The sequence below is a fragment of the Papaver somniferum genome, chromosome 10, assembly GCF_003573695.1.
Source record: "Papaver somniferum cultivar HN1 chromosome 10, ASM357369v1, whole genome shotgun sequence".
Classification (NCBI taxonomy): Eukaryota; Viridiplantae; Streptophyta; class Magnoliopsida; order Ranunculales; family Papaveraceae; genus Papaver; species Papaver somniferum.
The window spans coordinates 28,678,831-28,688,378 of record NC_039367.1 but is presented as its reverse complement, the minus strand read 5'-3'; positions in this window follow the sequence as shown (position 1 = coordinate 28,688,378).

Sequence of the window (9,548 nt, the reverse complement as noted above, 5' to 3'; positions counted from 1 at the left end):
TTGATTTAAGAATAGAGAGATTCCAAGAACTAGTTTCAGAGTCTATTAAGTCTGAAACTAAAGTTAAATGTTTATTGTGTGTGTTTCTTAAGTTCTCTAGAGTTTCATTCAATTCAGGTATCCATTTATCATTCCAAATATTGATGTATTGTACATTTCATATTTCCCAGATACTATATCTACGGATAAGTTCTAGTCTTTGACTAATACAAGTCCAAGTCCAAGAGCCATTAATTTTAGTCTTTGCCCTAAGTGGCGACGTAGTTTTAAAATATTTTGAACCCATAGTTTTTACCCAAAGAGAATTTGTTTCTTTAACTATCCTCCAAGCCAATTTAGCATGTATTGCAAGATAAAATATACGAGCATCCTTAAATCCTAAACCCACTTTTGAATAAGCTTGTAAAGATTTGGCCAGGCCTTAGAATAAAAACCTTTTCTTCCAGTTTCTTTTTCCCACTGAAAATCTCCTTGTGTTGCATTAATTTAGTTAGTTATCTTTTCAGGCAGAATAAAGCATTTCATCTGGTAAGAGGGAATACTAGACAAAACAGCTATATTTAAGACAAGTCTACTTGGTTGCAAAAGGACCAAAACTTTTCATCCTTTGGATTTAGATTCCATCCTTTATAGAATTTAGGCAAAGGTTTTAATTTTGGATCTATTCATAAATAGATGAGCTCTTAAATAAGGGTCCCAAGGCTTATATGTTTTATTTTCAGGAGCTTAGACATCATTCTCTGATGTTTTTGTTCTACTTTTCTACTAAAAAAGGCCCATGACTTCTCAAAATTGATAAGCTTGCCCGAGGCCTTACTAAAAATGCCAATTGTATTTAGTAAGTTTCTACATTCTACGAGATCAGCTTTCATGAAAAGGAGACAGTCATCTGCAAAAAAAAAGTGTGAGATTGGTTCACTTATAGGGGTTATCTTGACTCCATGTAAAAAAAATTTACTTTTCTGATGAAGAAGAAGTCTAGAAAAAATTTCCGTACATATTATGAATAAGTATGGGGAGAGCGGATCTCCTTTGCGTAAACCCCTTGAAGGATTAAAAGATTCACCATGTGAGCCATTTAAAATTACAGAGATACTAGTTGTAGAAATGCATTTCTCTATTAGCAGACGGACATCCTTATTAGAACCAAAAGATTTCAAGGCTGAAAGAAGAAAATTTCAATTTACTCTATCAAAAGCTTTAGACTGGTCGATTTTTATTCCTAAACCACCAGATCTTGCTTTTTTCTTTTTAAAGGAATAAATAATTTCATGGGCTACTATTATGTTATTAGAAATCTGTCCATATGAAAGAAAGATAGATTTTGAAAGTGATGCAGCGCATATACATGTTCCAGAAGATTCCACATATAAGCTTAGCTTCCAAGTTTTCCTAGTTTATGTCTTTCCTTATTTTAAGACTCTTTTAGATTTCCTTTTCGTTTTACGTTTCCTAGTTTAGTTGTTTGCTTAAGCCTATATAAAGCCTAGTCTTGTTCTTCTGTCAGACACAACTTTTATCAATCGATTATTATTATCAAACTATCTTCTTCTTCCTCTACTTTCTCTGTTTTTTCTTCTTCTTACTCAATTCTCTTATTTCTTTGCCTCCAACAATATCCACATTGTTTTTTTTCTCTTATACCACATTAATTGTTATCATCCGCTTAGTTTAGGTTTTTCGACTTTTACTAGATCATGTTTTAATTTCTTCTGCAACCCTATTATCAATAAAAAAATGTACCACTATGGCTGAGAACGTTACTCAAGAAGCTTCCAATGCCGCTATCACCAAGCTTACCAATCTTATTACTGCAATTACTACTGCTAGTAATGCTGCTAATGATGGTATATCTACAACTAATACAAATATTTTTACGGTTTCAGATAACCTAACAAAGTTACAGACAATTTGCTATACTCAGTTTGCAAATTCTGAAAAGAAGTTTGAAGATATTTATCTGATTCTAGACAAGTTTGTAACTACTCTTAAGATTAAAGATGAAGAAACATTAAAGCTCGTGGCTGAAGATAAAAAATCATCATCATCAAAGAAGAATAAGTGTGTGCACAATGATGATATTCCTGATGAAATTATACGACAAATTAAGAAAAATCTACAACATGAAGGGTTTATTGGTTTTACCCCAAATAAGAGTTATGTTTTTCATATTGATGACAGTGAGGATGACGCCATTCAAGAAGAACACCAAGAAAGAGTTTGGGTTAAAGACGAAAGGCTTAAGTCTTCACAAAATCCTTACAGTTCTTTACCTGAGTTCAAATTGAAAGATGACATTCCAAGCTTTAATAGCAGTTTCAAAATTGAAGAACTTTTAGATTGGTTTTATGAAGTTGAGGCTTTCTTTCAGTTCATGGAGATTCCAGATCATTCTAAAGTTAGACTTGTTGCATACAAGCTTAAAGGAGGTGCTTCTGCTTGGTGGGAAAAACTATGTGAGGACATAGTTAACTCTTCAAAACCTCTTATTCGCGTTTGGGATCGAAAGCGCAAGTTACTGTGAGCAAAATTCCTTCCTCTAGATTACAAACAACAATTTTTTTTAAACTTCAAAACCATAGATAGTGAGCACGGTTAGTCGATGAATATGTAGCAGAATTATATAATCTTATTGCTCGTAATTAACTGAATGATTCAGAAGAACAACTAGTAGCACGATTTATAGAAGGTTTGAATACCCTGATTCAATAGGGAATGGTTCATTCAGTATTCAGCGTGGTTGAAGCTATCCAACAGGCGATTAAAGTTGAACATCGTCTTCTTCATTCAGCTAAGATCTCTCAACCTAAACAAGGTCATTATCAAGGTAATTATACAACTAATACTTTATATATAAATTATTATCAAGAAAATATTCCGATGTATTATTCAAAGTATTCATATCAAGATGATGTTAGCCATGCATATAGTCAACCAAGCACTATCACACCTTATACTCCACCTTCTTTGAAAACTGCACCTATTTTGCCTACTCCAATGGAGATTCAAGCTATTCAACAGACTCAATTTCAAAAAAATCGAGCTGCTACTATTTCTGGAAATCGTTTTCCTACCGGAAATCAACAACAGTTTCCATCACAACAAAAGAACAGTAATGTTTATGCCAAATTTCTGGGAGACAAGTGCAATAAATGTCAACAACCTAGTCACACTTCTAGCGACTCTCGGAGATTCAATGCTTTTATTGGCGATATTCACTTCATTAATGAAGTTAATGATGATTGTACTGAACTCGATGAAGAATGTTCACCTCCAATTCAAGATGAATACGATTTTTTTGGTATGATTCGTCCACTTCTTTTTACACAACCATGCTCTTCTTAAAGGCACAATACCTTTAGATCGAAGTATTATATTGGTGGTAAGATTTGAAATATGATAATTGATGGTGGAAGTGCCGATAATTATATTGTTTCTCACGTGGTTAGAGAGCGGTCTTCCAGTACATCCTCATTCAGTACCTTGCTCTGTTTGATGGGTTAATAAATCAAGTACTCAAGATATCACGCATCAATGCTATATGACTTTCACGTTTGAAGGCTATGAAGATTCATTTTTATGTGATGTTATTGATATTACTGCAACACATCTTATTCTTGGTCGACCCTGGAAGTACGATCTTCAAGCAATACACAATGGTTTCGAAAAAAATTATACTTTCTATCATAATGGGAGAACAAAAATTCTGTGTCCATTAAAATCAACTGAAATTATTCGAGAGCTTTGTGAATACAAAACCAGTGTTATTGTATCCACTATTGTTAATTATTTACGGAGATAACATTCTTTAAACTCCCATAAATAATCTAAACTTATGATTGAGTTACCTGAAAAGGTTCAACCGTTGTTATCTCAATATAGTATTTTATTTCCAGATGAGTTTCCAACTACATTACCACCATTAAGGAATATTCAGCATTGTCTTGATTTTATTCCAGGAGCCTATTTACATAATCAAGCACATTACAGGTTGAGTCCTACTGAACATGATATTTTGCAAGGACAAGTGAATGATTTACTTTAAAAATGCTTAATATGATCTAGCAACAGTCCTTGTGATAATACTACTTTCTTAGTTATCAAGAAAGATGGTGGATGGAGGATGTGTATCGATTGTAGAGCATTAAATTGAATCACAATTCTTTATAGATTTCCTATACCTCGTATTGATGACATGATCAACTTACTTTCAGGTTCTACTATCTTCACAAAGTTGGACTTAGGTAGTGTTTATCATTATATATGAATTCGGGAAGGAGATGAATGGAAGACAATATTCAAGACGCGTGAAGGATTATATGAATGGATTTTCATGCCATTTGGATTGTCTAATGCACCAAGTACCTTTATGCTACTGATGAATCAGGTTCTCCAACCCTTTTTTAGTCAATTTGTTATTGTGTATTTTGATGACATTTTGATTTTTAGTCGCAATGAGAAAGAACACCTTGATCACCTGTCACAAGTATTTTAAGTTCTTGCTGAAAACTACTTATATATATTAATCTGAAGAAGTGTACATTCATGGCTTCATCAATAACATTTCTGGGGTATGTGATATATACTCATGGCATACATGTCGATCATTTTAAAGTTCAAGCAATTGAAGATTGGCCATTTCCTACTTATATTCAAGATGTTCGTAGTTTTCATGGTTTGACTTCCTTTTATAGAATATTTATGAAGAATTTTAGCATTATTTCTGCTCCTCTAACTGACTTCCTCAAGAAAGAGAAGTTTGAACGGACAAAAGCAATGAATATAAGCTTTAACGTTCTGAAAGAAAAGCTTTGTACCGCACCAATTCTTGTTTTACCAAATTTTGACAAACCTTTTGAGATAGATTGCGATGCTTCCATTGTTGGCATTGGCGTCGTTTTATCACAAGAAGGTCATCCAGTAGCATATTACAATGAAAAGAATTCAGATGCACAGAAGAAGTGGTGTACCTATGAATTTGAGTTACTTGCTCTTGTCCAGGATCTTAAGCAGTGGCATACTTATTTGATACATAGAGAATTTGTAGTCAATACTACCATGCGCTGAAATTTTTGAATACTTATGCTAAAGTTAACAGAATGCATGATCGATGTCTAGCTACAATCAAAAAATACACCTTTTCTTTAAAGCACAAAAGTGGCAGTTTGAATCAAGTTGCAGATGCTCTAAGTAGAAGACGACATTTTTTAAACACAGTTCGTAGTGAGAGTTTTGCATTTGATTATGTCAAAGATATCTATCCAAAAGATGAATATTTCAGTAAATTATGGAACCAATGCAGTTCTCAAAGTCATAAAATTGATGATTTTCTCATACTTTTTTTAAAGATAATCGTTTATGTGTTCCTCAAGGTTCTTTACGCTTACATATTATGCGTGAATTACATGGTAGTGGTCTTGATGGTCATTTTGGAAGAGATAAAACCATCGCACTTGTAGAAGAAAGATTTTATTGTCCTTCTTTGAAACGCGACATACAAAATTTTTTACATAAGTGCATGGTTTGTCAGAGAGCTAAGGGTACATTTCAGAATACAGGACTATATACTCCGTTACCATTTCCTGATGCACCTTGCGTTGATGTGATTATGTATTTTATACTTGGTTTACCTCGTAATGCTAGAGGTAATTATTATGCAATGGTCGTAGTTGATCGTTATTCTAAAATGGCTTATTTTATTGACTGTAAAAAGTCCACTGATGCAACGAATGTTGCTGCCTTATTCTTCAAAGAAATAGTACGACTACATGAAGTTCGAAAATCCATCACTTCTGACAGAGATACTAAGTTCTTAATCTACTTTTGGAAGACTCTATGGATGTGTTTGGGGACTGCCTTATAGTTTAGCGCCACTTCACATCCACAAAATGATGGTCAAACAGAAGTAGTGAATCGTTCACTTGGTAATCTTATTCGAGCTTACTGCATGGACAAAAGTAGTTGGATATTTTGCTACCTCATATGGAGTTTGATTTCAATACTTCTGCCAACCGTTCTACAGGAAAAACTCCATTTGAGATTGTGTACTCTAAGGTTCCCAATCATACACTTGACTTGGTGGTATTACCCAACACTCAGAGTACAAGCACAACTGCATATTCTTTTGTGGACAAGGCTACTGAACTACACAATTAGTCAATAAAGACTAAGCTGGAAAAGTCTAATTAAAAGTATAAAGAAGATGCTGATAAACACAAGAGACTCAAGACTTCTAAAGAAGGATAGTTAGTAGTGATCCATCTGCGCAAGGAAAGATTTCCAGTGGGAACTTACAACAAAACCAATATGAAGAAATACTTTCAAGGTTTTAAAGAAGATCAGTGATAACGCGTATGTTATTGATATTCCAAGTGACTGGAATATTTCAAACATATATAATATGCAAGAGATTTTCACTTTTCATAGTGACAATGAACTCCTGATTTATACAGACAACTCGAGGATGAGTCTCATTCAAGAAGGGGGATTGATGCATGGCATATACATGTTCCTGAAGATTCCACATAGAATCTTAGCTTCTAAGTTTGCCTAGTTTATGTCTTTCCTTATTTTAGGACTCTCTTAGATTTCCTTTTTGTTTTACGTTTCCTAGTTTAGTTGTTTGCTTAAGTATATATAAAGGCTAGTCTCGTTCTTTTATCATACACAACTTTTATCAATCGATTATTATTATCAAACTATCTTATTTTTCCTCCATTTTCTATGTTTCTTCTTCTTCTTACTCAATTTTTTTTCTTTGCCTCCAGCAATCTCTACATTTTTTTATTTTTCTTATACCACATTAGAAAGAGAGAGATTATTTTATCTAAAAATGGTTTGATTCTATTAGTTATAATTTTTTCTATATTTTGTAAAATGGTCGTATGTTTACTATTTAATTAGGAATTAGGATCTGGGTCGTAAAACATGTCGTTGATGCATTAGGGTCTTACACTAGCTTTGACCGTCAATGTTATTACCAGAATATCCTTATGAAATAGTTAAATGACGTATTATCCTAACATCAAATTAAACTGTGTTATTACAGTAAAGAAATTGAAGAGATGCTTAACAGAGAAGTTGATTTGATCAGTCTCTCGTCTTGAATCTGTTGATTCTTCCTTTAAAACTCGTACAGGGGAATTTTTAACACACATGATGAATGAATCCTCTGTTAATTTGAGAATGATTCTTCCTCCATTTTTATCAAAATGATTAGATGATGTTGAAAGAGTTCACATCGTTGGACACTCTCTCAATAGATTTTATTAATTTGAATTCATGATTTCAGATTACAGACTCGAACACACATTCTCTGTGTTTATAAACAGTTTGAATTTTTTTTGATCTGCTACAGACAGTTACAACGTACACATGACCCGCTATTGGCAGTTACAACACAGTGTGCATTTCGCACATGTACCAGACAGAACAGACTCACACAGACTGCGCCATTGACCGAACCATAATGAACCATTGTCTAACACCCCCCCGCAAGTCCAGAATCTATGCAGGAGCATAGACACTGATCTTGGAACGCAAGAAGGAAAATCTGGAAGTGGAAAGTCCTTTAGTAAAAATATCTGCAATGTGCTCTCTGGTAGACAGAAAACGCACCTCCAAAGCCTTTGCAGCAACAAGTTCACGCACAAAATGAAATGCAATTTCTATATGTTGCATTCTGTTGTGAAAAGTGGGATTAGAAGTTAGGTAAGTAGCTCCCATATTATCGCACCATAGAATTGGAGTTCTTGAACTTGGAACTTGCAATTCAGATAAAAAGGATTTAATCCAGATCAACTGAGATGTGGCATCAGCTAATGCCTTGTATTCTGCCTCAGTACTTGACCTAGAAACTTATTTTTGCTTTCTAGAACACCATGATATCAAGTTTGGACCTAAGAATATGGCTAGACCTCCAGTAGACCTTCTTTCATTAACATCACCAACAAAATCTGCATCTTAGTAAGCTTGAAGTTGCAAAGAAGATGATTTCTTAAACTGCAAACCAAAAGAAATGGTACCATGAAGATATCTGAGGATTCTCTTAACAGATGTCCAGTTATCCACAATACGAGCTTACATAAACTTATATGCTTTGTTAACAGCAAAAGCAATGCGTGGTCTTGTAATAGTTGCATATTGTAGAGCTCCAACAATGCTTCTGTATAACATAACATCTTCAAAAGTTGTGCAATAAGAATTATGAGGAGTGCCAGAAAATAGAGTGGCATATGGTTTGGACACACTCATGTGAGTTTTAGATAACAAATTTGAAATGTATTGTTCTTGAGTAAGGAGAATACCATCTGTAGTGTATTTTTACTGGATGCCCAAGAAGAAATGAAGTTCACCTAAGTCCTTGACAGCAAACTAAGAACCCATTGCATTAATAAGAGTATCAACTGGTGAAGTAGAGCTGCCAGTAATTAAGATATCATCAATATAGATCAAGATATACTCTGTAGAACAGTGAAGTATCAGTCTTTGAAGAATTATCAAACCAAGCTGTTGGAGCTTGTTTGAGCCCATACAGTGCTTTTTGCAATTTGCAGACATGTTGAGGAAGTACTTTTTCTGTATAACCAGGAGGTTGGACCATAAAAAAATCTTCAGATAAATAACCATACAGAAATGCATTTTTAACATCAAGTTGCCTGATTTTCCAGCCTTTGTACAAAGAGATAGAAAGAATCATCCTCATTGTGGTGTGTTTGATAACTGGATTGAATGTATCTTGATAATTTATACCTTCAACTTGGTTGTACCCCTTAGCAACCAATCTAGTTTTATATCTGGCAATAGATAAGTCATCATTTCTCTTAATTCTGAAAATCCATTTACAACCAATCACATTGTAAGCAGAACTTTGAGTAACAACTTTCCATGTGCCATTTTAAAGAAAAACATTGATTTCTTCATCCATGGATACTCTCCATCTTGGATCCTTACATGCTTCAGTATAACAAGAAGGAACAATGATATCTTCACATATAATTTGAACTTCAGAAGCAAAAACTTTTGGTTTAGTGATGCTCATCTTACCTCTAGTAGTCATGGAATGATCATTTATTGTAACTAGAGGAACTGGAGATGGAGAAGTAGATATAGCAGATGAGGATAGCTCAGGAAACTGTTGCATATAATGGAATGCGACATTATTTGAAATTGCAGAAGTAGGTGAAGCAGCTGAAGTAGAAGAAGACACAACACAGACACTAGTTAAAGCTGTAGAAGTGGTGCCAGATTGTTGAAACAGATGTGTATATGGAAATTCTGACTCATTGAACTTAACATATCTAGATATGATGATCTTGTTTGTCAGAGGATTGAAACATCTATAACTCTTGTGAAGCTTACTGTAACACACAAAAATGCACTTCAATGATCTTGGATGCAACTTATGATTGTTAAATGGTCTTAAACATGGATAGCAAGTACAACCAAATGTCTTCAAGAAAGTATAGTCTGGATTCAGATGAAAAAGACACTCTAACGGAGAAATATGTTGTAAGACTGGTGTAAGTAGTCTATTGATGAGAAAATTT